The sequence below is a fragment of the Halichoerus grypus genome, chromosome 7, assembly GCF_964656455.1.
Source record: "Halichoerus grypus chromosome 7, mHalGry1.hap1.1, whole genome shotgun sequence".
NCBI classification, from domain to species: domain Eukaryota; kingdom Metazoa; phylum Chordata; class Mammalia; order Carnivora; family Phocidae; genus Halichoerus; species Halichoerus grypus.
Window position 1 is genome coordinate 98,624,092 of NC_135718.1, and position 27,963 is coordinate 98,652,054.

Consider the following 27,963-nt stretch of genomic DNA (forward strand, 5'->3'; position numbering starts at 1 on the left):
TTTCCAGAGTGGTAGGCAACTTATAATGACCTGTGATAATAGAAAGGAAGAATAACATAGCAGATGAACACCCACAAGCAAACAATACAGTTTGTTTCAGCCAGACAATCCAATATCTTTCCCTAACATACTTTTCTTCCAAAAAAGAAATCACAAAGTAATTAGAGCTGTACTTCCTTCTTCTGACCATACATACCTTCTACAGTGGGCGCCAGCTGCCCTACCATGAAGAGTTCTATAGCCAGAGAGAAAACAACCCTAATAATCCATGTATTTTGATTCATACATCGTCATAATAGTGGATGGCATAGATTAGAGTCATATGGGATTCCTATTACTTACCACTTATACTGTGATTAAAATGTCATCGCCAACCCTGATGCCCCATTATTTCCCATTCCCTTCACTATAAGAATTGATATCTATATTTTATTTAGCCCATTCCAACAAACATTTTTGGACTATCTTCCATGTACCAGGCATCATGCTAGACTTGAATAGGATAATGTTGTTTCCTGCAAAAAAGGAGGAAACGGAGACATATATGTCCAAAACTAAAGTTAGGTTGAAGGATTAACTGTGAAGATTTTGGGGCCAGAGCCTTGGAATGAATGATGATTTCCTGTATCAGTACATGTTGAGAAAGTCTTTAGCTGTTTTAGGCAGAAAAATATTCCAAGGTCATTTATGCTGAAATGACCCAAGAACCAAGCCTCATTTCAAGACTCTGAGCAGCTTTCACATAGACTAAATCAATAACAAATTTGGGACCAGCTTGGGAGCATTGGAACAATAAGAACATGATATGAATGAGAATAAAATTTAAGCTTTGCATGGCTGACTCCAGGCTTTCCATTTGATTTACCGATATAATTGAATTCAGATTCCATATTTTGTCCAGCTTCAGAGTACACAATGCAACCCAGTCTAGCTTTTCTCTCTGGGCTAGTTAGAAATGCTACTGGTCAGTCAGAGCCCAGGGAGTTGGTGACAGTGCTCGAGGCCTTCCTCTAATGATCTTCTTTTGGCAGCTGTAATTCATGCTCCATTATCAAGAGAGAACTGGCAGGTCCAACTCTCAAGCCCCAGATTTTCTCCCCAACTAGATACTATGCCTGTTGGATAGCCCGCAAACTCTCAGACTCAGTTCACTATAGTTATTCTCTAAATCTGCTTCCCTTCCGTGGATACCAGGAATGACACCAGTTGCCAAAGCTAGAAATCTGAGAATCATCTCTGTTTCACTAGTCACTGCCATCCAAGGAGGAGCGAAGTCATTTGCATGTCTGAATACCTCTTGAATCTGTCCCAGCCTCTTCATACTAAGTGACTTTCACAGTGTCAAAGCCTGGGGGTTGGGGAAGCATTGCTGAGATTATTGGGGTGAGGGTCAGGGTGTGAGGGGTGGGGGTCAGGTGGGGGAGGATAATCTCTTACCCTGGAGCCACCACTCCTCTCCTCATCCCTCATCTGGATTAATGTAATAGCTTTAATCTTGTCCTCCTCCACTCCATCTCCAAACTGCTGCCCAAGGAATGTTTCTAAAGTGCATTTCTTAGGAAAACGTTGTTATGAATCTCTTGACAAAGGTGTAATGAAGGGCATGGAGAACTTAGTCATAGCAGATAATGAAACAGTTTTAGCACTGGTACATGAATATGAAGACAAATCAATGCAGCAACAAAGGAAGTCTAGAAATAAACCCAAGTGTATAATGGGCATTATTCATGTAGATAAAGATGGCATTTCAAACACATGGGGAGAAAGTAAGGATTAGTGGGTAGTTGTTCTTTTCTCCTGGCTTGGACTGCAAGGGGATGTCTGTGTTTGCCATGGCTGTACCGGAAATGGTGTATGAGCATATTTGCTCCTTGGGGCCTGCATGGCTTTCCTATAGTGTTTCTTGGGACTGGGGTACATGTAACTTTTGCTCATAGTCCACTAGTAAGAACATGGCCACATATAGGTGCAAAGGTGGCTGAAAACGTAGTCACTAGTTGAGTGGCCATGTGCCCAGAAGGAAGGAAAGAATGGATTTAGGGGGACAATAGCATTTTGCCTCCTTCAATCACCCCATAAATATCAATTCAACACCTACTACATGCCAAGCACATTCTAGGCATTAGGGATACAGTGGACAAAACAGGCAAAAGATCCATGCCCTCATGCTTACCTTCAAGGGCAGAGCAGGAGTGGGATGTGGGCATACTCAAAATGAAAAAAAAAATCTATATGTCAGATGATACTAAGTGAAATAGCCAGAAATAAAGTAGAGAAGCTGTATGGGGAGTTCAGGGAAACAGGAGTGGCTTGTTGCAACTTTAAGTAGGGTAGTAAGAGAAAGATCCTCTGAGAAGCAGACATTTGAAGCCCAGAAGGAGGCAAGGGAGTGAGTCGTGTGGATCCATGTGGGAGAAGAGCCATCAGGGAGTAGTGAGAGGATGTGCAAGCACCCCAGGCAGGGTGATGTTTGGAGCACTTGAGGAAGGACAAGGAGGTCCCTGTGTCTGGATCTGAGCAAGCGAGGGGGAGAGTAGTAGGAAATGAGGTCGGAGGGATATTGTAGGGGCAGGGGGAGGAGGAATGGGCAGGTTGGGTGGAGCCTTGAAGGCCGTTGTCAGGGGCTACTGGAGAGTTTTGAGCCAAGGTCTGTCCTGTTCTGACTTATATTTGAAAGGCTACTATTTTACAATTCAATCCTGAAGGGCAAGGATAGAAGTTAGGAGGTGATTACAATAATCTAGGAGAGATCCAATTTAAAAAGGGGCAGAGAATCTGAAAAGACATTTTCCAAAGAAGACATCCAGATGGCCAACAGACACATGAAAAGATGCTCAACATCACTTATCCTCAGGGAAATGCAAATCAAAACCAGATATCACCTCCCACCTGTCAGAATGGCTAAAATCAAAATGGCAAGAAACAACAAGTGTTGGAGAGGATGTCAGAGAAAGGAATCCTCTTGCACTGTTGGTGGGAATGCAAACTGGTGAAGCCACTGTGGAAAACAGTATGGAGGTTCCTCAAATAATCAAAACTAGAATTACCATATGATCCAGTAATCCCATTACTGGATATTTACTCAAAGAAAATGAAAACACTGATTCAAAAATATATGCAACCCTATGTTTATTGCAGTGTTATTTATAATAGCCAAGATACGGAAGCAACCCAAGTGTCCATTGATAAATGAATAGTTAAAAAAATATGGCATATGGCCATAGAAAAGAATGAAATCTTGTCATTTGCAGCAGCATGGATAGAGCTAGAGAGTGTAATGCTGAGTGAAATAAATCAGTCAGAGAAAGACAATAACATTTGATTTCAATCCTATGTGGAAGTTAAGAAACAGTACAAATGAAGAAATAAAGAAAAAAGAGACAAAAAAACCCCCCAGACACTTAAATACAGAGAACAAACTGATGGTTACCTGAGGGGAGGTGGGTGGGTGGGAGATGGGTGAAATAGGTGAGGGATATTAAGAGTACACTTATCTTGATGAATACTGAGAAACGTATGGAATTGTTGAATCATTATATTGTACACCTGAAACTAATATAACACTATATGTTAATTATACTTCAACAAAAAATAGAAAAATATATCTCTCCTCTTATTTTCTTTTAATTTGCATCAAGGAAACCTGGGTTCAAATTCTTACTTTCTAGGTTTGTGATGTTGGACAAATTACTTAACTTTGAGGTCATCATCATCTTATCTGTAAAATGGGGACTATAATGCTTATCTTTCAGATTTGTTTGTGGATTGGATAAGTAATGTATATAAAGCAGGGTGCTTCATTTGAGTGTCAGAAAAAAACCTTTATTGAAATGGAAGGTATTATTATTTTCCTCCCTTTACAGATGTAGCTCAAATTCACATGTGCCCGAGTGAGATCCACACTGGACGTCAGACTTTTTGCTTCCTAATCTGATACTTTTCTTATTTTACCATCTCCCCACTTTGTTTCCAGGCTTAGTGAAAACTGGTGTCCAGTTGCAAGCAGCTGGATATGGATCATACCTCTGGACTTCTGGGGCGGGCGGTTTGGAGTTTATCTCAGTGGAATCCTAAAATGATGGCCCATCGGTCAGCATCATTGATGGGGCCCCTTGCTATTCGCCCAGCATTGCCTGGAGTTGCTTTAAGGGCCACAGGTAAGTATGAAATCCTTTTCCATGCTCTCAATAAGGAGACTATCTGGTTGCACTGACAAGACTGACATCTGTAAAATGATAGCGAACGGGACAAGCCAGGGAACCCAAGGTGACGAGAAGGCCATGGACAGACTGTAAGGCCTGCTCTTCCAAGGAGCTGAACGGATGGGGGAAGGTGAGGCTGGGCTTCCTGGAGAAGGTGGCGTGAGAACAGTATCTCGCGGACTGTATAGGATCTGGTTTGCGGGGAGGGCGGAGGGGGCAGTCCAGAAGAGGAGACGGATAGGAGAAGTAGAGAAGCGGCAGCTCTGCCAAATCTCTGTTTTTCATGCCCTTGAGGTAAAGGTAATGGCAGTTATCATGGTTTAAAAATAACTGGAGGCCACGGGCGTCAGCACCCGCGAATTTTTGTGAGACAGCCAGGTTACAAGATTAGAGCCTGCAGGCCTGCCGAGTCTATTCAGACTGATTGCCCTGTCTGGGGCCCCACATCAGCAGGGTTCCGCGTGTCCTCTGTCCTGCTGTGCTCAGCATGGGGGCCCATTGGAGGCTGAGAGTTGAGAGAACACGTGCCAAGAGAGGGAGCACAGGGAAGCCAGGGGACAGAAAAAGAGACAGACACTGGCCCAGTGGCAGGAAGGAGCAGGTGCTCTTAGATGGCTGTTTGTCGAGCTTGGAGCTACAGCTCCATGTCAGCCACCTCTTGCTGGGAGGTGGAAGGAGGAAGGGGGGTGAGGTGCTTGGGTAGGGAATGGCTGGGGCAAGCATCCCCAGCAGCCCTCCTCCTCCCGGCACCTTCTCGGGCACTGGGAGTGTGAAACTCTATTAGGGATGCAGTGGGCGTGCCTTCAGTGATAGTCAGAACTCAAATGAGGTCATTCTAACAAAGCCCGAGGAGAAAGAGATCATTCCAGACGGAGGAGGAGGGACTTATTAGGCTCACACTCAAACAAGGATATGAAATCCAAACAGTTTTTCTAAAAACAATCCCTTCAGATAGTCATGACCTGCTGCAGAACTCTCTTACGTGTTGCTGATAGGATTGCACATAGTCTAATGGTTTGAGAGGGTATTTTGGCATCATGTGTGTCCTTTTTGACCTAACAATTCCAGCTTGGGGGATTCATTCGAAGGTAATAACCATGGATATGGACAAAAATTTATTGATGCATTATTCACAATGTTTATTCAAGCATTACTTTTTTTCCTACTATAATAACCATTTTTATTTGTAAAAATCCAGATATAAAATGTATTCTTTTAGCCTTTCCAAGTTTTTCTTTTTATAAAAACAAAAAGGCACATAAAAACCTTTCCTGCTGTCATTCCCATAGATGATGTTTTTCGGGCAGCCCCCCCCCCCCCGCCGACCCCCCCGTATAGCTACATGCTTCATTCTGGGACATCTTGTTTCCCTCACATGTGGAAGCTTTACTTCTAAATAGTGAAAAGTTATAAACTAAATGCTTAAGAACAGGGATTTGATTAAATAAGTTACAAGAAGTTCCTATGAGGAAGTACAAAGCAAACATCAAAAATCGTGCTTTAGAACAGGGGTCAGCAAACTGTAGCCCACAGGCCAAATCTGGGGCACTGCCTGATTTTTTATGGTCCTTCAGCTGGGAATGCTTTTACACTTTAAATGGTTATATAAGCACTTACGTAATAGTCTCAATTTTGCTTCTTGGCCTGCAAAGCCTAAAATAGTATATAGCCCTTTAAGAAAGAGTTTGCTGACCACTGCTATGGAAGAATACTTAATGAGATGCAAAAGTTTCTTTATATACATAGTTAGTAGAGGATACAGTGCTAGTGTCTAAGTTATCTATTACTATTATCTATTACTGAGTAACTGTCCCAGAATTAGTGGCTTAAGACCCTAACCGTTTTACCTGCTCATGATTCTTTGGATCAAGAATTTGGACAGGTCAGAGCAAGGATGTCTGGAGTCTCAAAGAGATTGTTTGAATGATTGGGGGGCTATATGGGATGGTTCTGTGGGTAACATATATCCAGGGTCTTAATGCTCTCCACTGGGCTCCTTAGTTCCCCATGTGCCCTTTCCATGTGGCTAGTCTGGGCTTCCTCACTGTATGGTGGGTTAGGGGTAGTTGAGCTTTTTACATGGCAACTGGTTTCCCCCAGAGCGAAAGTAGAAGGTGCCAGCCTTTTAAAGGCTAGGCATATTTTCACTCTGCTGCATTCCATTGATCAGTGATGATCACAAGGTCAGCCCAGATGCAAAGGGCTTGGGAGAATGTTCTACCTTTTGATGAGAGGAGCAACATAATGCATGGGGTGGGGACAAGAGTGGCACCTGTCTTTAGAGATTGTCACAGTGTGTAAAAAACAGTACATACACATAGGGACATATCCACATTCATGGGCTTCTAGTGATGACCATGAGAGCAACTTTCAGGGGATACTAACATGAAAAAGAACAGCCTTACCTATTTTAGAAATCTGCAGTAGTTGTCTCTTATGTTTATGCTTACCCATCATCTTTTGAACAACTTTCTAGATTTGGGTGGATGAGCCAATGTATAAGAGAACTCATGTTTTCTCGCAGCTAGAATGCGAGCATGTGAAGGTATCACTTAAAAAAAACCGCAAAACAAACAGATTAAGAAAGTTTGAGCTCTGGAGCCAGACTGTCCAAGTTCAAATCTCAACTCTGTCACTGACAGATTATGACTTTAGACTAGTGATAGAATTTTTATGTGCTACAGTTCCCTCATCCAGAAGAAGGAATAATCAGAAAATAATCCCGTAGGGTTGTTGCGAAGCTTCAATGGGTTAGTTCTTGTCAAGAGCCTAGAACAGTGTCTGGCATACAGCGAGTGCTCAGGAAGTGTTAGGATAGGGCCTGGACTCTGCCCATCAGACATCAGCATAAAACTTCAGTTCAGATGTGGACACCACAAGACAGCAGCTGTGGGGCTGTGGGGCTCAGAGTTGCTGGCACATGCTACATAGGCATACAGCTTTTCCCTCGTCAAAGATCCAAGCGGAATTGGTGGTAGAGGCACTTACAGTAAATCCCAGTTCCAGGCATTTATACTCAGCAGGTGGTTTCTCCACTGATCAGTTCTCTGTGGTTTTGGGCATTATTCCTGGAAGCTTCAACTCTTAATATGTTTTTTTTTTCAGCTAGTTCAATGATTATGTGAACTAAAATATCTTTTTAATAAATTCTTTTTTTCCTCCTAAGCTAACCAAGTGGATTCTGTTGTTTGTAGTCAAGAACTGTGGCTGATGTAACCGTGGCATGGCTTCAAGGGTGCCGGGGGTGCCTCCTGGGCTGTTTTTTGTGTTCGATATTCCAGCATCAGGGATATTCATTCCTTAAAGATATTCTCTTACACATTGTATGTCAACACATACAAATCCTGGAAGGGAGATATCATACATAAAGTCTTCAGTTATTAATAATATTATTAGTATTGTGTAATGTGCCTTCTATGGATCTAGGGGAGCTAACTTGGATTCCTGCCTGAGCATCTTGGGCCTGGAATCAGATCTGTTCTGCTCAAATTTGCTCCTCTCTAGTTCTCCAAAACTGGGCATGTGACATGGCCTTGTCTTATCACATTTCCAGAATTGCCTGATAATGACCAGAACTTCCTTTTATCTAGAATGTTTTGCATTTTTTCCCTTGGGTGACATAAAATTTATATAATTTTTGTATTTGTCTGATGCATTTAGGTGAAACAAGTGAGTAGATCGAAGAGATGCCTTTGATGTTCAGATTTGGAACATACCAGCATCCATCTAGAACATTTTCAGTAGTCACTGGTAGGTATTGTCAAAAGATGTCAAGAATCCAGAAGAAGAAAATGCAAGCATTTCTGGCCTAGACGTGAAGCTCGGATAGCACACTGAATCCAGCCTTGACGGCATGTGTGATAGTTGTAAGGGGAGAGGGCTGAAACTGGGAGAAGATTATAAAAGATTTAAATGGGAGAGGAACTTTTTTTTCTGGGAAAGATGGGATGTTGTATAAATTGAATGTTCACCTTTGAGCTATACGGGAATAAATTGCCAATGCTCATGATGTTGCAAGAGTCATGACATCAGTATAATTTCTTAAGATTCCATGAGGCAACAAAATACTACTATTTCTGTATTAGTCCAGGAATACCCAGAGGGGTTCATGATGCCAGTAACAATGAGTAACAACTCATCTCGGGGAGATGAGTCCATTAGGGCTTCTTAAGATGTTTGCTGGCTGCAAGATGGCGTTGGCTCTGTGGATGGGGACAGGGAGATATGGATGAGGCACTTGGGCAGCCAGCAGATCAGAGTGGTATTGACCAGGGTCTGGGCTAGGAACAATGGAGAATGGGTTGAGGGAGGGCAAAGCATAGCGCTACAGTGAATGAGAAAGGCCCTAAAAACAATATAAGAGCTAGTTGTAGATACATTTCATGTATTCAGTTCACATTTACTAAGATCACTCCTGCTCAAATATTACACAGAGGTCTGTGTGGCTTTTCTGTTGTATTCCAATTGAGAGCATTTCTATGGAACTTTGCTTCGAAGTGAGAAGAATCGGGACCCAGAAATCAGAATTTTTAAACTTGAGTTCTTAGATTCGTTTTTTATCTGTGTGTCCTCAAGCCTGTTGGTTCACCTTGTTACATCAAAAGAGTTGCATCTGTAAAATAAGAAAATAGTACTCATTTTATACCTGAGGCTCTTCGATTATGATATGAGATGGCATTGGAGAATTATTATAAATTTTGTTCGGTGTGATAAGGATAAATGCCATGGTGCTCATAATTTACTAAAATACTTCAGTGAAAAAAGGTAGATGTATTACAAGATACTTATACTGTGAAAGCCAAGAGATGGTTATTCAGGTTAATAACACTACTTCTCTCTGTGTTTAAAATTTTCTGTAACTAGAAGAAAAAATACCCATCTTACTTAACAAAAAAAATATCCATCTTACTTAACACACAGGATTGCTATGAGGATCACATGAGAAAATAATGGAAAATGTTTTACAAGTGGTGGAGCACTAAACAGGTGTGGGTTATAGTTCTCATTATTCTTATAAGGGAATGATAAACAGTTATTCCATCTCTGCTCTTGTCTGGATGAGTGCGCTTTGTTTCTCTCTTTTCCTACTTTCCTCACCTATTCCAGAGGCTCAAGGGAATGTTTTCTGGTAATATTTTCGTTCATTGTGCAGAATGGAGCAACAAAATCCACAAAGATCACTGGGGAAAGGAAGGGTTTGGGTTCCAGTCCTCTCTCTACGTGGGGAGTGGCTTCTGAGGTGGTCAGCTAATTATAACGTTATCATGCCTCCATTTCCACTTGCCAGCTTGCCAGCTTCTGGAAAGACCTCCATGCTTGATTCTAACAACTAATGCTTTTGGTCGAAGAGAGAAGAAAATGATGCAGGGCTAATTACTGAGGTTTTGTGGGATTACCTTTTAGCCCTTTATCGTCATTTTCCTCAGAAGTTTAAATCCTTTGGAAAGAGAGCATTTGGGGCAAGTATATTGGTACAATATGCCTGTAGGGACATTTGTTCTCTTCCCTTTCCCCAAACTCCAAGGATTCGTCCTAAGAGTGGAATACAGCTCCATTTCCCCCTTCAATTTTAATGAAAATAAATTAATGAGCAACATGCTATACTTTGCAATTTCGTTCTCTTTTCATATAGACATAAATTTTTCTGAGCAGTTGGGAGCACTGTGCTTGGTAAGAAAAGACACTTTATATTTAGCTATTTGCATATTAATGCTGCTATACCATCCCTCATATGGCTGATGTATCAGTGACACCAGATATTAAATTTCTTGCTCTCTTGTACTTTGAATGAAACTATGACTTGGAGAGAACAAATTCTCTAGGCTGGCTAGAAGCCAGGCCTCTCTTTCTTTCTAAACCACTAGCACAGTGGGACTGTGGATAACCTTGAAAAATCATTTTGCTTCTGCAGCTTCTCTCTCTATCTTTGTGAAATTAGAGCAATGGTGTGTTCAACTCGTTTCTGTCCTTGGGGGAATATGACTAATGGGAAGGATGTTTACAGAGTACTTTGGTTGCTTTAGAGAAGATGTTCTATTCAAGGAAATAATAGAAAATCTTACAAATCATGAGACCTCTGGGTGATATGTTGTCTGCATACAAAATATTCATATTATTGTTTTATATTTTGCAAATTAGATCTCTCTAGCACAACTGGGATTAAATTGGATGGGCATTTTTTTTTTTTTAAATTCTCAGAAGCCATGCTGTTGTATTGTTTGAAGAATAAAAATATAAATCCTCAACCAGTGATATAATAATGATAAATAAGATTGACAAAATATATGAAATAATAAGGGGGTTGGAGAGAAAAATTTTATTAGAAAAAAATTAGAAAAGCTATTCAGTTGATCATTCCTAGCAGAAAATCCCTGTGAGTAACTAAGCATCAAGCACTCTCCTCAATGAGTTCCACAGCCCACTTCTTAGGGTGGAAACATGAAATCATTATGAGAAAGCCTCCAGACTTTGATTATCAAAATGGAATGTATTTTATAGCCAAAACTGATGACTTAACATGAAATAAACTATAACCCTTGGTAACCAAGTATACTTCTACATTTGGTTTTTGAGAAGAAGAGGCAAAAGACCAAACTGATATCAGATAACTATTTTGAGGAGACATTTTTGGGGCAAGCTCTTTAAAGTGTGATGAATCCTAATTATCAACCTCTTCAAAAGTCTACTTGTAATTCTATAGGGTGATACTATTCGGCACGATGGTCCTGAGTTGAGAAGTCACAGAATCAAGAAGATCAAGGCTGCGGGGACCCCCTAGAGATTACTAGACAGACCTCTCTCCTCTACAGAAGATGAAACTGGGGCTCATAAAGGCCCTCATTAAAATATATTTAATGTACTGTGCAAAGGATTTGTTCCCTAGTTCAACAAATATTTATTGAATACCCACTATGTTTCAAGCAAACATCTATTGATTACCTCCTTTCTGCCAGGGGATGGATAATAGTTCTCAAGCAGAATAGGGAGTAATAGGAGAGATTACATACAAATAATTAAAGGGCAGTAAGCTATTTTTCAAAGAGCTACGGAAAATAGAGTATCCCACTATTTCTCACACAAGAAATAGCCTAGAACAGTATTTCTTAAACTTTATAAAATTTTCTGATCTATAATATTAGAGGTCTCGGGAAAAAATTCTTGGTGATATAAGGTTAGGAAATGATGCATAATTTTTTCTTGGAGATTTACAATGTACAATGTACAGAAGCTCTGCAGTTAAAAAAAAAAGTGCTTCTCAAATTTGAGCATGGACATCATCCTTTGACCCAACCCTCTTCCCATCTTTCCTTTACTCCTCTGCCCCCTTTCCCCCTCTTCTCCTTCTCTACCTTCTCCTCCCTCCTCCCTCTCCTATTCTTCTTTCTCCTCCCTACTTTTTCTAGCAGAACATTTTTTACATCTCACAGAACTCTCAAGTTCTATAGGACATTGTTTAGGAAGCTCTAAACAGTGTTTTAGCCATTTCTCAGCTAACCAGAAAGCTCCACTAGCCAAGAGAGCATATTCTCAAAAGTCTCCGCTAATGGAGGTTTCAGTGTAGTTCCAAACCGCGGTTGGAATCAGTAATAATTAACAGTAATAATCAGTTATGACAGGAATTAACAGTAACAAATTAACAACTTTTCCTCATCACATATGTAGAATGATGAAGCAATAATTAATATAATTTTGGGGACTTTGATTATTAACCAGAAATGAAGTCATTTGGAGATATAACAAACAATTGCTTCCTGTTTTGCTCCAATTAATCAATCTGCTTGGCACAAGAAATAACCCAGAAGGTATAAGATTTCAGAGCAAATACATATTTGAGGAAGTGCTCCCAGTTGCCAATCAATGCAGGCTGAAACTCTGAATATAAAAACCAGTCCATTCTGATGGGAATTAGAGTAATAGTGAATATTGTATCACTTCTTTCTTGAGATTTCATCAATATCAACATCACAAATCATGCCTTGGGGCAGTCAGATGACGTATCTGTCCTTTTTTCTTGAAATCTTATTTAGTTCAGAATGACTGCAATGTAACACATCTTTGCATAGTCTTTTACTGAATTTATTATCTATGTCGCCGGTAGGTTGCCTTGTATATTTGATATATATGGCATATATGATACATATAATATATTACATAATATATATAATATGTATTATATACATATATGATTTTTGTTTTTTTGTTGTTGTTACAACCCTGCTTAAAATTCTGCATTGTGGCAGTGATATAAATGTAATCTGGAAATGGTGTTTGGGGAGCAGGCTGAGTAATACGTCTCCGGTGTTGTCAAGTCAGTCTCTCTGGGAAGATTAGAAATAAAACAGGTTGGGGGCGCCTGGGTGGCTCAGATGGTTGATCGTCTGCCTTCGGCTCAAGTCATGATCCTGGGGTCCTGGGATCGAGTGCCACATCAGGCTCCTGGCTCAGCGGGGAGCCTGCTTCTCCCTCTCCCTCTGCCTCTCCCCCTGCTCATGCTCTCTCTCTCTATATATATCTGTGCCTCAAATGAATAAATAAAATCTTTAAAAAAAAAAAAAGAAATAAAATCGGTTGGATTTTGTTTCTTACATTCCTTCACCCTGCTGCCTTTTCTTTTCTAACCTCTTGTAATCCTTGGCAACAACTGTGCGTAGCCAATACAAATCCAATAACCAATAATGGATACCCTAACAAAGTGCTGTGGCAACAGCCTCTAGTGTTTGTTTTGAATCTCAGCTCTGCTGTCACTTCCTCCAGGAAGATTTCTGTAAGACTGGGCTATCTGCCTTTCTTGGAGGCCCCACAGCACCCTTCTATGGCTGTCTTTCCCGGGGTCTCTGTTCCCTTTGTTTATCACAGTTTGTCTCTCTCTCTCATCTCTTAACAGTAAAAAGTTTCTGTATAAGTTTTACTGGACCTGAGTTTTCCTCTTTATGACAGTACTTACCTTGCCATATAGACGTTGCCTGTTTGTCTATATCGCTCTCTAGACGGGGTGTAAGTCAGGTGAAGGCAGCAGCGATGTCTGTCTGGCTAATTATGGAGCTCCTGGCAGGCAACAGAGCAGACAGTCAATAAATGTATCAAATGTGATTGAGTTGGGCTGACCCCTGCTCAGTTCAAAACCTGTTGCCCCTCTTCATGGAACTTGCTGGGCTGGCGCTGCCTTGTTCATCCATCAAATGAGATGTCAGTTAAGCAGCTTGCCCATCAGACCTCAGATTGTGTTTCTGGACTTACACCACTCTATCCCATGTCCCCACAGAGCCTGAATCTCTTCCAGAGACAGATGGCCCAAAATGTTCTCCCTCTCTCCACGAAGGCATGTGCATGAACTTGCAAATCCAGGCCAATTCCACTCCTCCAAGATGCCTTCCTGGGAATGTTCCAAGCAAACCTTATTCCTACAGCTGCATCCTCTCTGCCCTCAGGGACTAAGGTCCCCAGGAAATAGGCACGGTTGTGTGCTGGACTGCCACTAATTGTCTTGGACCCAAGTCATTCTGTGCGCGAACTAACTGTTTTGTCTTCCCTGACAATAAGCCCAGAATGAGTAAGTGGCTGTAAGTCCAACAACCCTCTACTTTCCTTGATTTCTCCTCATGTATCTGTCAGTAATGAGTTCACCTTATTCTTTCTTAATCTTTTTATTTTTATTTATTTACTTATTTTTTATTATATTCAATTAGCCAACATATAGTACATCATTAGTTTTTTAAAATTTTTATTGTTATGTTAATCACCATACATTACATCATTAGTTTTTGATGTAGTGTTCAACGATTCATTAGTTGCGTATAACACCCAGTGCTCATCACCACACAGGCCCTCCTTAATACCCATCACCCGGTTACCCCACTTCTTAATCTTTTTATCTTTTTATCCTGCATCCAACATCCTTCCATCTTTTGGAGTTGGTAAGTTTTCATGTATTTTTATTTGTCCCCAATTTACCCCTTTCATGCTTCAAGGACATTTTCTGTACCCTAGACAGTATTCTAGCTGCAGTCCTGTTCTTACTATAAAGTATACTGTGAGCTTGAAGAAGTATCTTAACCACTCTGGATATTGGCTTAGGCAGTTGCTTTCTGTCTCAGCTCAGAAGCACTAAGAGTATCATGCCAGTATTTGATTAATGGCAGTGTTTTCCTGTATTCTTTATTTGTGATCTGTATCTTAATCACGCCTTGGATTGACAGCTATAATAATTATAATACTATAAATGTTACTGCCACTGCAGCTATTAACAACTAAAGTATTTATTATTACTTTGTGCCGAGCACTGTGCTGAGCACTTTCCATGCATTATTTCATGTAGTCTTCATAAGACACTGTCAGCTCAGTCGTCTCTCCATCTCACATGCAAGGAAACTAAAATTCGCGGAGGTTAGGTAACTTGCATAAGATTTCAGGTTGGTAAGTGACAGACCCAGGATTCATATTCAGATATGTCTGATCTTATAGGTAATTCTTTTAACTACTTACTTTAGCTCAGCAGAGGCTGGTACTGGAAACCTCATGGGAAGAGTTTTCTTGGGTTCCCCATCTCTACCCACCCTCCACCAACCTCCAAAGTGTTATTAATCACTTTCTGCAGTAAGCAGCTTGCAACGACTATGAGACTTTCAGTTTCCGTATTATCTCTGTTCCCATGACATGCTTATCAAGTGATCCTCTCTGCTAATGTCAGCTCTCTCTTTCCAGTGGTGGACCAAGAAACTTTAGGGTCACTTCGTTCTCTCACACCCCATATTTGATCCATTAAGAAATCCTGTTGGCTCCATTTTCAGAATGTGTCTAGAATTGGACCACTTTTCATCACTTGCACCTGCTGCCAGACTGGTCTAGTCAGCATCGTTATTATTGCAAGAGCCTCTTGGCTTCCTCACTTGTCCCATTTAGCCTTTTGCAAACTTAGCAGTGATCTTTAAAATCACATGCTAGAATATGTTCCTCCTCTGTCCCCAAATCCTTCTCTTTCTGACTAAAAGCCCAAGTCCTTCCAATAGCTTGCAAGGCTCTTCACAGTCCACCCACACCTCCCTTCCCCTATGTCCATCCACCCCCAAGTGACTTCTCTGCACTCCCTTCATCAGGCCGGCACAGGTTCTTCAAGCACAAGGAGATGCGGCACCTGCCTCCACGCTTGTGCGCTGACTCTTTGCTCTTCCTAGAAGTTTTTCTCCAGATAGCTCCATGGCTGTACTCTCATTTCCTTCAAGTTTTTGCTCAAATATCACCTTCTCAGTATCCACCGTATTTAATATTGCAACTTTGCTGAACTTCTCACTCTCTTACTCAGCTCCATTTCCCTCCATATCTTTATCAACTTACAACTGCTGCACAATTTTCTTATACATCATGTTTATTTCCTGTTATCTGTCTCCTCATTGGAATGTAGGCTTTGGGAAGGCAGGGATTTTTTGTCTTTGTGTACTAATATATCCCTTGCATCCCGAGAACAGTGCCCTGCTCACTGGATGGCCTCAATTAATGGCCCTTGAATGAATGGGGTAATGGCTGCCGAATTTTTACCAGTTGGTTCTCTGCAGGCACAGCACCGACAGGATTTGCGAAACAGGACTCAGGGCGGTCCATATAACAATAACGTTTTCTCAGACTTCAGGGTCATGCTGTCTTCATGATTTTAAGGGTTTTTAAGATTCCTTTTTCTCCAGTTTTCTGTTTTTTGGTCTGAAAAGTCATTATCTTGTCAAACTTTCCTCTGATTTCAACTCTATACTGATTGTCATTTTGATGAAAACTTTCTGGGACCTCCCTTGTTTTCCATGGGGGTGAAGGTTCCAGATGTGGGTGCCTGGTCATTTTTATAAAGCTCATGATTTCTCTGGTCCATATACTAATCTCTCCAACAATGCCTAAGACTCTGGTGAAACTGGCCAAGGCTGCATGGGCTTATAGTGTCCAGCATCTGTTTGCTCAGGTCCTAGATACCTTTCTCAGATTCTAACTGATGGCTGGACCCATTAATCTGTAAATGTAGTACACTTTATGTTTCTGTCAGCTGCTTTTCTGCTTCTTCACACAGCTAGGAAAGAACATTCTGCAGTTTCTTTCCACCAATTTGGCATTGTATTGTGAGAAATACTTAGTTGGCAACTGGGAAATTTCAATGTGTATTCCCTCTTCTATAGCATTTATAAAAATATGAACTAGTCCTTCCCCTGACCCTGATCCCCAAAAGACAGCACTTTGCAGCTCTGTATCCACAGAAATATTTGAGTATCTTTATTATTTTCTTTGCATTTTGAAGCTAATTCCTTACCCATGGCCCCCTATCCTGTAGCAATTCATTAAAAATATTGTTTGAAGTGCAGTTTTGAAAGTCTTTGAGAGTCCAAATCAGGTGGTTCTCGAGGCCCTACTTTATTCTTATAACTATTTTTTCAAATAGCTCTAGTATAATTTAAGCATGAAATAGTAATAATAGACAATTCATATGCTTATACAGCACTTTACAGTTTATAATTTGTGGGAAGGTCATGGGTTTGGAGCAGACAGATACAGATTTGAAACTCACCTTCAATATTTACAGGCTTTGAAACTCTGAGCACCTTGCATCACCTCTCTGAACCTACTTTCTTTCATCTTTGCAAGGTGGCAAACCCACCCATAAGCTTATTATATTGCGAAGATGGAGGGACAGTGCTTGGAGAGGTCCAGAAGCTGCCTGATTCAGAGCAAGGGGTGGGTGTTCAGTTGACATGGGCTCCTTTCCTTCCCCCCTTTCACAGAGAATCTCCTGTTATGATCTGCACTGCCTCTACACACGTGTTCTAGCTACCAGGATTCCATGTGGAAAGGAAAATTCTTACCCTATGGAGTTCACATGTTAGACGTGGTGACAGAAAATAAGAACAAAGAAAGAAACACACATGCAAGTGAACATACAGCAGCAGGGAGTGATCAGTGCTAAAAGGAAAAGTAGCCGGGTGACAGGGTAGGGATTAGGGTGAGGATGAGATGGGGGTGGGGAAGGGAGTCTATTGTAGATAGAGGACCAGACAACATGGTCGAGTGAGGAGGAGGCAAAAGTGAGATTTGAATCCATGTGTCTTGACTCTAGTCAACTGTTTGCATTGATGTGTTTGGGAAAGCTGCCCTTCCGTTTCCCCCTGCTGGTGAGTATGGAAGGGAGACACACAGGTCTTGAGTTTCCAGGTCCTCCATAGAGTCCTTCTTAGGTGTGGAAGGCACCTCAGCTGGCAGTTAGTTCTGTCACAGGGGCCATTTGCAAGGACAGCAGTTCTGGGCTTCCATCACTGAAATGATCCCATAGAGTTCACCTCTAAAACCTCATTAAATCTTGTCCTTTTTTTTTTGACCCTTTAGAACTTCTGTATTACCAATGCCAAGGTGCCCTCATCTGTCCTGTGGAGACTTCTCCTACCTGGTCTGTGTGTGTCAATTCTCATCCCCTCCGGTAGACCTGGAAGTCTTCTGGGGTAAAGTCCCAGTGCTCATCTTCCTTGGCGAGACCACCCAGGTGGAAGCGGCAGTGGGACTCTGCTTGTCTGAGGCCGGACACCAGCTTTGAGGGTGTGAATCCTAGGTTCACCCTCCAGACACAACTTTTATTATTATCCTCATTCATCTTTCAAACTCCCAATTATCTCTACTATGTTTACCAACATTTTTTTTTTTTTGAAAATGAAGGACAGAGGGACTTTTTAGACATGAATTTTATTCTCTCTAATATTCTTCCATTCCTTTGATAACAATATTATCCCCAAACTTAACTATCTTTATGAATCCAAAGGGAGTAGAAAATTCTAAACACTCAAGGTGGCTCTTTGGAAGAATACTCTTGGTAAGTTCTGCTGAATTAGTTCCAAAATATAGGTCAGGTCTGCTGTATAAATATGTAAAACAGTACTCAGGCACTAAATGCTACTCATAAAAAATTAAGAGGAATTTAGAGTGGTTTTAAAGTTTAGTGATAATGGGAAATTGAAAACTGAGCCATGTGGTAACATAAATTTCATTTCTATATTTAATTTAATGTTGAAATGTTACAGAAATCCATTGCCAATGATTGTGGAAAATTTAGGTTTGGGCTATAAGTATTGAAATTCTAATTATTCAAATAGGGTCAAAAATGTTCTTAAAATTATTATTAAATTATCAAAAAAGGGTTGAGAATGTTCTAAAAATTGGGGGGAGGGAATGTTATTACTTGGTCTTATTTCAGTACTTGAGTGGGTGATTTCACATATTTTATGTGCTAATTATTTTTTTTCCTTGACCTAATTTAATGTGTTTGAAAGTTCTGCATTTGACCACCTGTCTTGATGGAATGCAGTCAACTAAGTTGGATACTCCTGTGTTTTATCATTTTAGTGTATTTGTGAAAATCAGGTAAATAAGAATTAAAAAGGTAGTGATTAAAAATTTGAGGCTTTGGAGCAAGAATTATTTTCTGTTTACTTATTAATAGATTAAGTAAATTAGAAAAAAGATCTGGGAAAATGGTGACTTTTTAAAAAGATTTTATTTATTTATTTGAGAGAGAGAGAGAGAGTGAGAAAAGCAGACTTTGTGCTGAGCAGGAAGCCCGATACGAGGCTCCATCCCAGGACCCAGAGATTATGACCTGAGCCAAAAGAAGACGCTTGACTGATGAGCCATCCAGACACCCCAGGAAAACGGTGATTTTAAGAGAAAAATAAATTCTCAAGGTCCTTGTAGGCTAATAATGATTTGCCGATTGCAAATCATCTTTACTTATTCCTTAAAGCAATTTCTAAAAGAACTGTTCGTAGATTATACTTTATCAATCTCATATACTCTTTTCTATGTATGTGAAAATAATGAAACTGTATTTCTTTAAAAAAATAATTTGTCACACAGGCTTGTTGCTAACCAGGTGGGTCTTTTGGTTTTGTGCATTTTGGAGATTAGACCAGGGTGAATATCCTTGTTCATGAAGAAACACTGCTCAATCATTTTAGTTTCTGTGGTGTCCAGGAAAAATTAAACATTTGCAGAAAAAGAGTCAACATCCTTGATGGCACCAATGTACATGTAGCTGCAGGCTTGGGGAAGAGAAATATAGTTTATTTCCTCTCTAGCTTCTGCTTAATTTAAATCTAATACCATATGTTTGGTGACAATTTTCTTCACTCACTTCACTCATCGTGTCTTTTAACTCCAGATTCCTGCCTTTTAATAATTTGCTCGAAAAAGATGAAAAATTACACACAATTTGTCTTTGAAAGCCTACATTTATTCTTATTCTTTATGGCATAACTTTTTTTTTTAAAAAAAAAACAGAGCCCAAGTTTAGTGTCATGGCTATGGCAAAGTTGTTTAAATCCAACCTTTTAGATCATTCCCTGCCTATTTTCAGACCACAGTGCTTTGAAACTAGAACTCAATCACAAGAGGAAAGTTGGAAAGAACTCAAACATATGGAGGCTAAAGAGCATCCTACTAAAAAACGAATGGGTCAACCAGGAAATTAAAGAAGAATTAAAAAAATTCATGGAAACCAATGAAAATGAAAACACAACTGTTCAAAATCTTTGGGATGCAGCAAAGGCAGTCCTAAGAGGAAAGTATATAGCAATACAAGCCTTTCTCAAGAAACAAGAAAGGTCTCAAGTACACAACCTAACCCTACACCTAAAGGAGCTGGAGAAAGAACAGCAAATAAAGCCTAAACCCAGCAGGAGAAGAGAAATAATAAAGATCAGAGCAGAAATCCATGAAATAGAAACCAAAAGAGCAGTAGAACAGAACAACGAAACTAGGAGCTGGTTCTTTGAAAGAATTAACAAGATTGATAAACCCCTGGCCAGACTTATCAAAAAGAAAAGAGAAATGACCCAAATCAACAAAATCATGAATGAAAGAGGAGAGATCACAACCAACACCAAAGAAATACAAACAATTATAAGAACATATTATGAGCAACTCTATGCCAGCAAATTAGATAACCTGGAAGAAACGAATGCATTCCTAGAGATGTATCAACTACCAAAACTGAACCAGGAAGAAATAGAAAACCTGAACAGACCTATAACCACTAAGGAAATTGAAGCAGTCATCAAAAATCTCCCAACAAACAAAAGCCCAGGGCCAGATGGCTTCCCAGGGGAATTCTACCAAACATTTAAAGAAGAATTAATACCTACTCTTCTGAAACTGTTCCAAAAAAATAGAAATGGAAGGAAAACTTCCAAACTCATTTTATGAGGCCACCATTACCTGGATCCCCAAGCCAAACAAAGACCCCATCAAAAAGGAGAATTATAGACCAATATCCTTGATGAACATGGATGTAAAAATTCTCACCAAAATACTAGCCAATAAGATCCAACAGTACATTAAAAGGATTATTCACCACTACCAAGTGCGATTTATCCCTGGGCTGCAAGTTTGGTTCAGCATCCGCAAATCAATCAACGTGATACAATACATTAACAATTAATTGTAAACACCACTGCACTCGGACCAGCCTACAACACATTAACAAAAGAAAGAACAAGAATCATATGATCCTCTCAGTAGATGCAGAAAAAGCATTTGACAAAGTACAGCATCCTTTCTTGATCAAAACTCTTCAGAGTATAGAGATCGAGGGTACATACCTCAATAACATAAAAGCCATCTATGAAAAACCTACAGCGAATATCATTCTCAATGGGGAAAAACTGAGAGCTTTCCCCCTAAGGTCAGGAACACGGCAGGGATGTTCACTATCACCACTGCTATTCAACATAGTATTAGAAGTCCTAGCCACAGCAATCAGACAACAAAAAGAAATAAAAGGCATCCAAGTCGGTGAAGAAGAAATCAAACTCTCACTCTTTGCAGATGATATGATACTTTATGTGGAAAACCCAAAAGATTCCCCCCCCAAAACTGCTAGAACTCATACAGGAATTCAGTAAAGTGGCAGGATATAAAATCAATGCACAGAAGTCAGTGGCATTCCTATACACCAACAACAAGACAGAAGAAAGAGAAATTAAGGCGTCGATCCCATTTACAATTGCACCCAAAACCATAAGATACCTAGGAATAAATCTAACCAAAGAGGCAAAGCATCTGTACTCAGAAAACTATAAACTACTCATGAAAGAAATTGAGGAAGACACAAAGAAATGGAAAAATGTTCCATGCTCATGGATTGGAAGAACAAATACTGTGAAGATGCCAATGCTACCTAGAACAATCTACACACTCAATGCAATCCCCATCAAAATACCATCCACTTTTTTCAAAGAAATGGAACAAATAATCCTAAAATTTGTATGGAACCAGAAAAGACCCCAAATAGCCAGAGGAATGTTGAAAAAGAAAAGCAAAGCTGGCGGCATCACAATTCCAGACTTCCAGCTCTATTACAAAGCTGTCATCATCAAGACAGTATGGTACTGGCACAAAACAGATCAATGGAACAGAATAGATCAATGGAACAGAATAGAGAGCCCAGAAATGGACCCTCAACTCTATGGTCAACTAATCTTTGACAAAGCAGGAAAGAATGTCAATGGAAAAAAGACAGTCTCTTCAACCAATGGTGTTGGGAAAATTGGACAGCCACATGCAGAAGAATGAAACTGGACCATTTCCTTACATCATACACAAAAATAGACTCCAAATGGTTGAAAGACCTCAGTGTGAGACAGGAGTCCATCGAAATCCTAAAGGAGAACACAGGCAGCAACCTCTTCGACCTCAGCCGCAGCAACTTCTTCTTAGAAACATCACCAAAGGCAAGGGAAGCAAGGGCAAAAATGAACTATTGGGACTTCATCAAGATAAAAAGCTTTTGCACAGCAAAAGAAACAGTCAACAAAACCAAAAGACAACCGACAGAATGGGAGAAGATATTTGCAAATGACATATCAGATAAAGGGCTAGTATCCAAAATCTATAAAGAACTTATCAAACTCAACACCCAAAGAACAAAGAATCCAATCAAGAAATGGGCAGAAGACATGAACAGACATTTTTCCAAAGAAGACATCCAAATGGCCAACAGACACATGAAAAAGTGCTCAACATTGCTCGGCATCAGGGAAATCCAAATCAAAACCTCAATGAGATACCACCTCACACCAGTCAGAATGGCTAAAATTAACAAGTCAGGAAACGACAGATGTTGGTGGGGATGTGGAGAAAGGGGAACCCTCTTACACTGTTGGTGTGAATGCAAGCTGGTGCAACCACTCTGGAAAACAGTATGGAGGTTCCTCAAAAAGTTGAAAATAGAGCTACCATATGATTCATCAATTGCACTACTGGGTATTTACCCCAAAGATACAAATGTAGGGATCCGAAGGGGTACATGCACCCCGATGTTTATAGCAGCAATGTCCACAATAGCCAAACTATGGAAAGAGCCAAGATGTCCATCGACAGATGAATGGATAAAGAAGATGTGGTATATATACACAATGGAATATTATGCAGCCATCAAAAGGAATGAGATCTTGCCATTTGCAATGACGTGGATGGAACTGGAGGGTGTTATGCTGAGTGAAATAAGTCAAACAGAGAAAGACATGTATCATATGACCTCACTGATATGAGGAATTCTTACTCTCAGGAAACAAACTGAGGATTGCTGGAGTGGGGGGTGGGGTGGGAGGGATGGGGTGGCTGGGTGATAGACACTGGGGAGGGTATGTGCTATGGTGAGCACTGTGAATTGTGCAAGACTGTTGAATCACAGATCTGTACCTCTGAAACAAATAATGCAATATATGTTAAGAAAAAAAAGAAGAAGAAGAAGATAGGAGGAGGGGAAGCATGAAGGGGGGGAAATCAGAGGGGGAGACGAACCATGAGAGACGATGGACTCTGAAAAACAAACTGAGGGTTCTAGAGGGGAGGGGGGTGGGAGGATGGGTTAGCCTGGTGATGGGTATTAAAGAGGGCAGGTTCTGCATGGAGCACTGGGTGTTATGCACAAACAATGAATCATGGAACACTACATCAAAAACTAATGATGTAATGTATGGGGATTAACATAACATAATAAAACCCTGAAAGTAGATTAGTAGTTAGCAGAGGCAGAGGCAAAGGGAGAGTGGAGAATGACAACTAATGAGTACTGGTTTTCTTCTGGGGGTCATGAAAATATTTTAGAATTAGATAGTGGTGATGGTAACAGAACTTTATGAACATAGTAAAAGCCACTAAATTATATACTTTAAATGGGTAAATTTTATTGTATGTTAATCATAAACTAAAAATAAAAATGAAATTTAAAACTGAAAAAAAAAAATAAATCCAACCTTTTAGATCTTTCTGTTTCTGAGGATGGTAGTTTCTGAGGCATCAGAAATAACAAATCCAGACAGATCATTTATTTAACATTTCTAGCGGATATATTTTTTAATTATAACTTTACTGGCCAAGTATTGAATAGAAATACTCTTTCTATTAAAATATCTATTATAAAATCATCTGATTTCACCACGGTGTATGCCTTTGTAGACAATGAAGAAAATCGTTTAGATTAACTTTTCACCTTTCTAATGGGTAAAGAGAGCTGTCCAGCAGTGCAATCAGAGGGAAGGCCCGGGCAGGGGTTGCGTGGTCATCTATCAGGGGCACTGAGGGCAGGATTCCTTTTGGAGAGAAAGGCCGTCCTAGAAAGGCAGTATTGCCAATAGCCACAAGATTTTATATCCAGCTACCGTGACATTGTAGTGCCAGTATAACTAAATCCGTTAGTTGTTTTTTTCAAGCAACAGTTCTTCCAGAAATGCAGATCTTTGCTACAGCAAGAGCACTCCATTCAGTGGCGGGTTAGATACCTGGTACTGTTCTGTGCATTCACTGACTAGCTACACAACTGCGAGCAAGCGGCTTCTTTCTCTATGCATCACTCCATTTGTTAATCTGATTAATTTAGGATGCCTTCTGATGGGTTGAGAGGATTCTCGATGTGGTCCCTTTCCTCCTCACATCCACTGGTGGTCTCAGAGTCTGCTACCGTGTGGTCCTCATTAACCTCGCTGAGGTTTGCAGACAGATGACTAGACAAGAGTATCTGGCTTCTCATCTTCATCATGTCTGTCTGCTCCTTTTGCACTAAGGCAGTACAGTTTCAAAAAGAGCTGAATTATCAGTTTGGTGGCATAATATGAAAGGGTTGAATGAACTACTATAAAATGACTTTTCAAACACCTAAGTGCTTACTGAGTGCTTTTAATGTTCAGTGCTTGTGCTAGAGTCATTATATTAAAATAACAGATTTGGGGGGCGCCTGGGTGGCTCAGTCTATTAAGCATCTGCCTTTGGCTCAGGTCATGATCCCAGGGTTCTGGGATCTAGCCCTGCATTGGGCTCCCTGCTCACTGGGGAGTCTGCTTCACCCTCTCCCTCTGCCCTTCCCCCTGCTCCTTCTCTCTCTCTCTCTCTCACTCACTCTTTCTCTCAAATAAATAAATAAATAAAATTAAAAAAAAAAGAGATTTGGGTCTCATTTTAAAGGGTCTACAGTCTACTTGGAGATACAAGTCATATATAGAGAAATCTAACCATGGAAGGGCTGCTTCCTTACTTCATTTTGTTACAGCTCACGTGTCAACCCTTAAAGAGGCTATCACTGACCACTCTAAATCAAGTAATACCAATACATACTTTATCCCTTTTCCCTGTTTTATCTTTTTTTTACATGGAACTCACCACTACCTGGCAATTTATGTCTGTTTGTTTGTGTTCTGTTATTTGTTTATTGCTTTTCCACTCTACTAGGTTTCCATTTTATGAGGCTTTTGGCTATTAATTATTATATCCTAGATGTCTAAAACAGTAGCTGGTACAATAAATATTTGTTGAACAAAGAAATGAATGGTGTATGTAGTACATGTTCAGGGAAAACAAACTTTTTATTTTCTGAAAGCATAGAAAATTTTGACCAGAACCCCCAAGAAGATAAATTATTATGCATACTTGCTCACCTCTTAAGGATGGGTGAGAAATTCTGGGTAGTGGCCAAGCAGCGATGAGGGAAAATTCTTAATTTTAAGAATTAACCCTCTTTAGGATACTTAAGACAGAGTTTGAGATGGGGTAACAAAAAAATACATGGTTGGGTCTGCCAACTCAACCCCCCCACACCCTAGTAATATGCACTGATTGGTCTGTCCATAGGGGTTTAGAGAGGCATCTAAGGAGGAAACCTACAAAACAGGTAGTGGTTTGGAAGGAAAGATAGGAAGGCTTATTATCAGCTGAGAGCAAGTGAGTGGAACGGATTCCTTCAAAGGAGATTCCCCAGCCCCTCTGGGTTGCAAGACTTACCACATGTGCCAGCACGCCATTCTTCTTAGAACAAGGCCGGCAACTTGCTGACTGTATTTCGGGGCCACATCACTGGATTTGAAAGTGGGTTCTAGGACTGGATCCTTTCTTTTATTTTCATGCAGTTATGGATAAACACCAAATTTAATTTTATTCCTGGAATTTAAAAAATTAGGTAATTTTGGTAGTTCATAAAGCCCAGAAACCATGACCTCAGCACCTCACTGAAACTGGAGCAGGATGGTTTCAGTGGTTTTTGTTCAGGGTGTTTTATATGTTGGTAAAGCAGGAGCTAGGGTCTTTTGACTCTCTGGATGTCCTTTACAGACTGAAACAAATGAAAGACTCTTGGGAAATTTTCCAATGCTGTAGGACTGATGAATTTTGTTAAGTGTCATAGAGAGACTGAGAACATGTAAGAGAAAAGGCAGTGGAGGTACAGAGGTAGAGAATGGGTAGGTTCACTTGGGTTGCTCTTAGCAAACTGTCCAAGCTCTCCCTCTCCTTGGCCACAGAGGACTGTAGTGTTTGACTTTACCTGTCACACGGTCCAGCTGTTTCTGGAATATACCACTCATGCTTTCCATTGAACAGTCCTGTTGCTATTTCTAGGTGATATTGAGCAGCACTGTATCCCCTTGCAGGCATCACTCCACTCTACAGCTGGCTGATGTTAATGAGGTCAATCTTGTGGGTTCAGTTCTGCTTCATTGACTTTGCATGAAGAACTTGACTCTTTTCAGTGGGCAAGACCCTCAAGCCTGCTCAGGGCCTTCATGCATTTGTGCTGTTACTCCTAAGGGGAAAAAGCTGGAGTACTACTTGTCTCCAGAAGAGAAGCAAGGAATGTCTTCTTTAGCCCAAAGGGCAGGCCCATAAATTATTAATGATTTGAATTCGAAAATGTAGCTTTAGGCAAGAGGGAACGTATTTGTGAGAAGAGCCCTGGGCTAGAAGTTTGTGATCCTGCCCTCCCTCTGGTTTGACCATTGTGTATGTGTTTGTGTGAACGCAGGCCTATCACAGAACCTCTAGGTCCTTGTTTGCTCTTCTCTAAAATGAGGAAGCTGGTTAGTGCTTCTCAGCTTTTTCAACCAAATTACCTTTAATAGAAAAGAGTAAAAACATCTGGATAAAATTGCTGTATCTGATGGTACCAAATTGTTCACGAGTTCTCTTTTGCCTACAGGATGTTACAAATTCTTCCACTTGACATTATAACCTGGTTCTGATTTATCCTTCTATGCTGCTTTGACATTACTCCCTTCATGAATGTACCTTTCCATGCACGCCCATGGTTTTCTGCCTTTGTGCCTTCGCTTCATTGTCCCCCCAGCATGGAATGTCCCTGTTCTTTCCCCTACACTTCTACATGCTATGCATTTCTTAAGGCCTGGTTCAAATGCCATTTCCTTTGCAAATTTTCTTTGATTCCCTTAGAAAGAATCCCTTCTCTTTAGCTTAACTATGCCTCTCTTGTGGCACACACTCTCGACTTTGTTTTTGTATTTGTTATCTTATCTCCTCTGCTAGTTTGTGTTTTTCTTGGGGATAAGCATGTCTTCTTTTCCATTTTGATATTTCCCCACGAGTTCCAAATCTAGCACAGAATCTTGTGCATATTGTATTTCCATTGAATTTTGTTGAATAAATAAATAAATAAATTTAGCCTTAATGTCAAGAGACTATTGGTGGAACAACAAAGATCCATCTGAATTGCTGGAAAAATAACTTAAAGAAATCGCCCTGTTAGTCTTTCATTAATACTACAGCCTTTAAGAAAATTAAGTACATAATGTTTACTTAACCTTTCACAATTTATGTTCTTTTTTCGTATATGATTATATCTCTTTCCTAAGGCAGCATATGTGGGTACATATACTGCAATATAATTTTGATATTAGCCACCTGGAGTTAGCTCAGACTTCAGAAGTTAAGATCACAGTTTCCAACAAGACTGCCTTCACTTAAGTTGCTAGCTGAAAGTTTGGGAGCCCCAGGCCACCTTCACTTGTAAGTAACAGGCTACAAATTGATGATCCTGTGACCCCCTCAGGTTTGACATTCACTAAAATGACTTATAGAATTCAAGAAATTGCCATAATTACAATTGCAGTTTCATTATAAAGGATACAAATCAGGACCAGCCAAATGAAGACACATAGAGTGAAGTCTGATAGGGTTTCAAACATGGGGTTGTCCTCTCTCAGGAGTCAGGGCATATTCCCCTCAGCACACTGATGTGTATCACCAGTCAGGAGGCTCTTCTGAATTCAGAGTTTTTATTGAGGCTTCACTAGGTAGACACAACCAATTAAATCATAAGGCATGTGATTAGACTCAATCTCCAGCTCCCTTCTTTCTCCAGTGGCTGGAAGGTTGGGCTGATAATATGTGGCTCAAAGTCCTAACCCTCTAATCACATGGTTGGTCTTTCTGGCATGATCAGCCCCCAGCCTGAGTTATTTCCTTAGCA

The 27,963-nt window shown here is 40.3% G+C and overlaps 1 long non-coding RNA gene across 1 annotated transcript in view; it reads left to right on the top strand.

Annotated features, from left to right (window-relative positions):
* Positions 1–27,963, top strand: part of LOC144382485 (uncharacterized) — a 50,741-nt gene that overhangs the window by 20,031 nt on the left and 2,747 nt on the right. Inside the window, exons 2-3 of the long non-coding RNA XR_013449480.1 lie at positions 3,974–4,157; positions 7,863–7,952. This is a non-coding gene — a long non-coding RNA (uncharacterized LOC144382485). The remainder of the gene's footprint in view (positions 1–3,973; positions 4,158–7,862; positions 7,953–27,963) is intronic.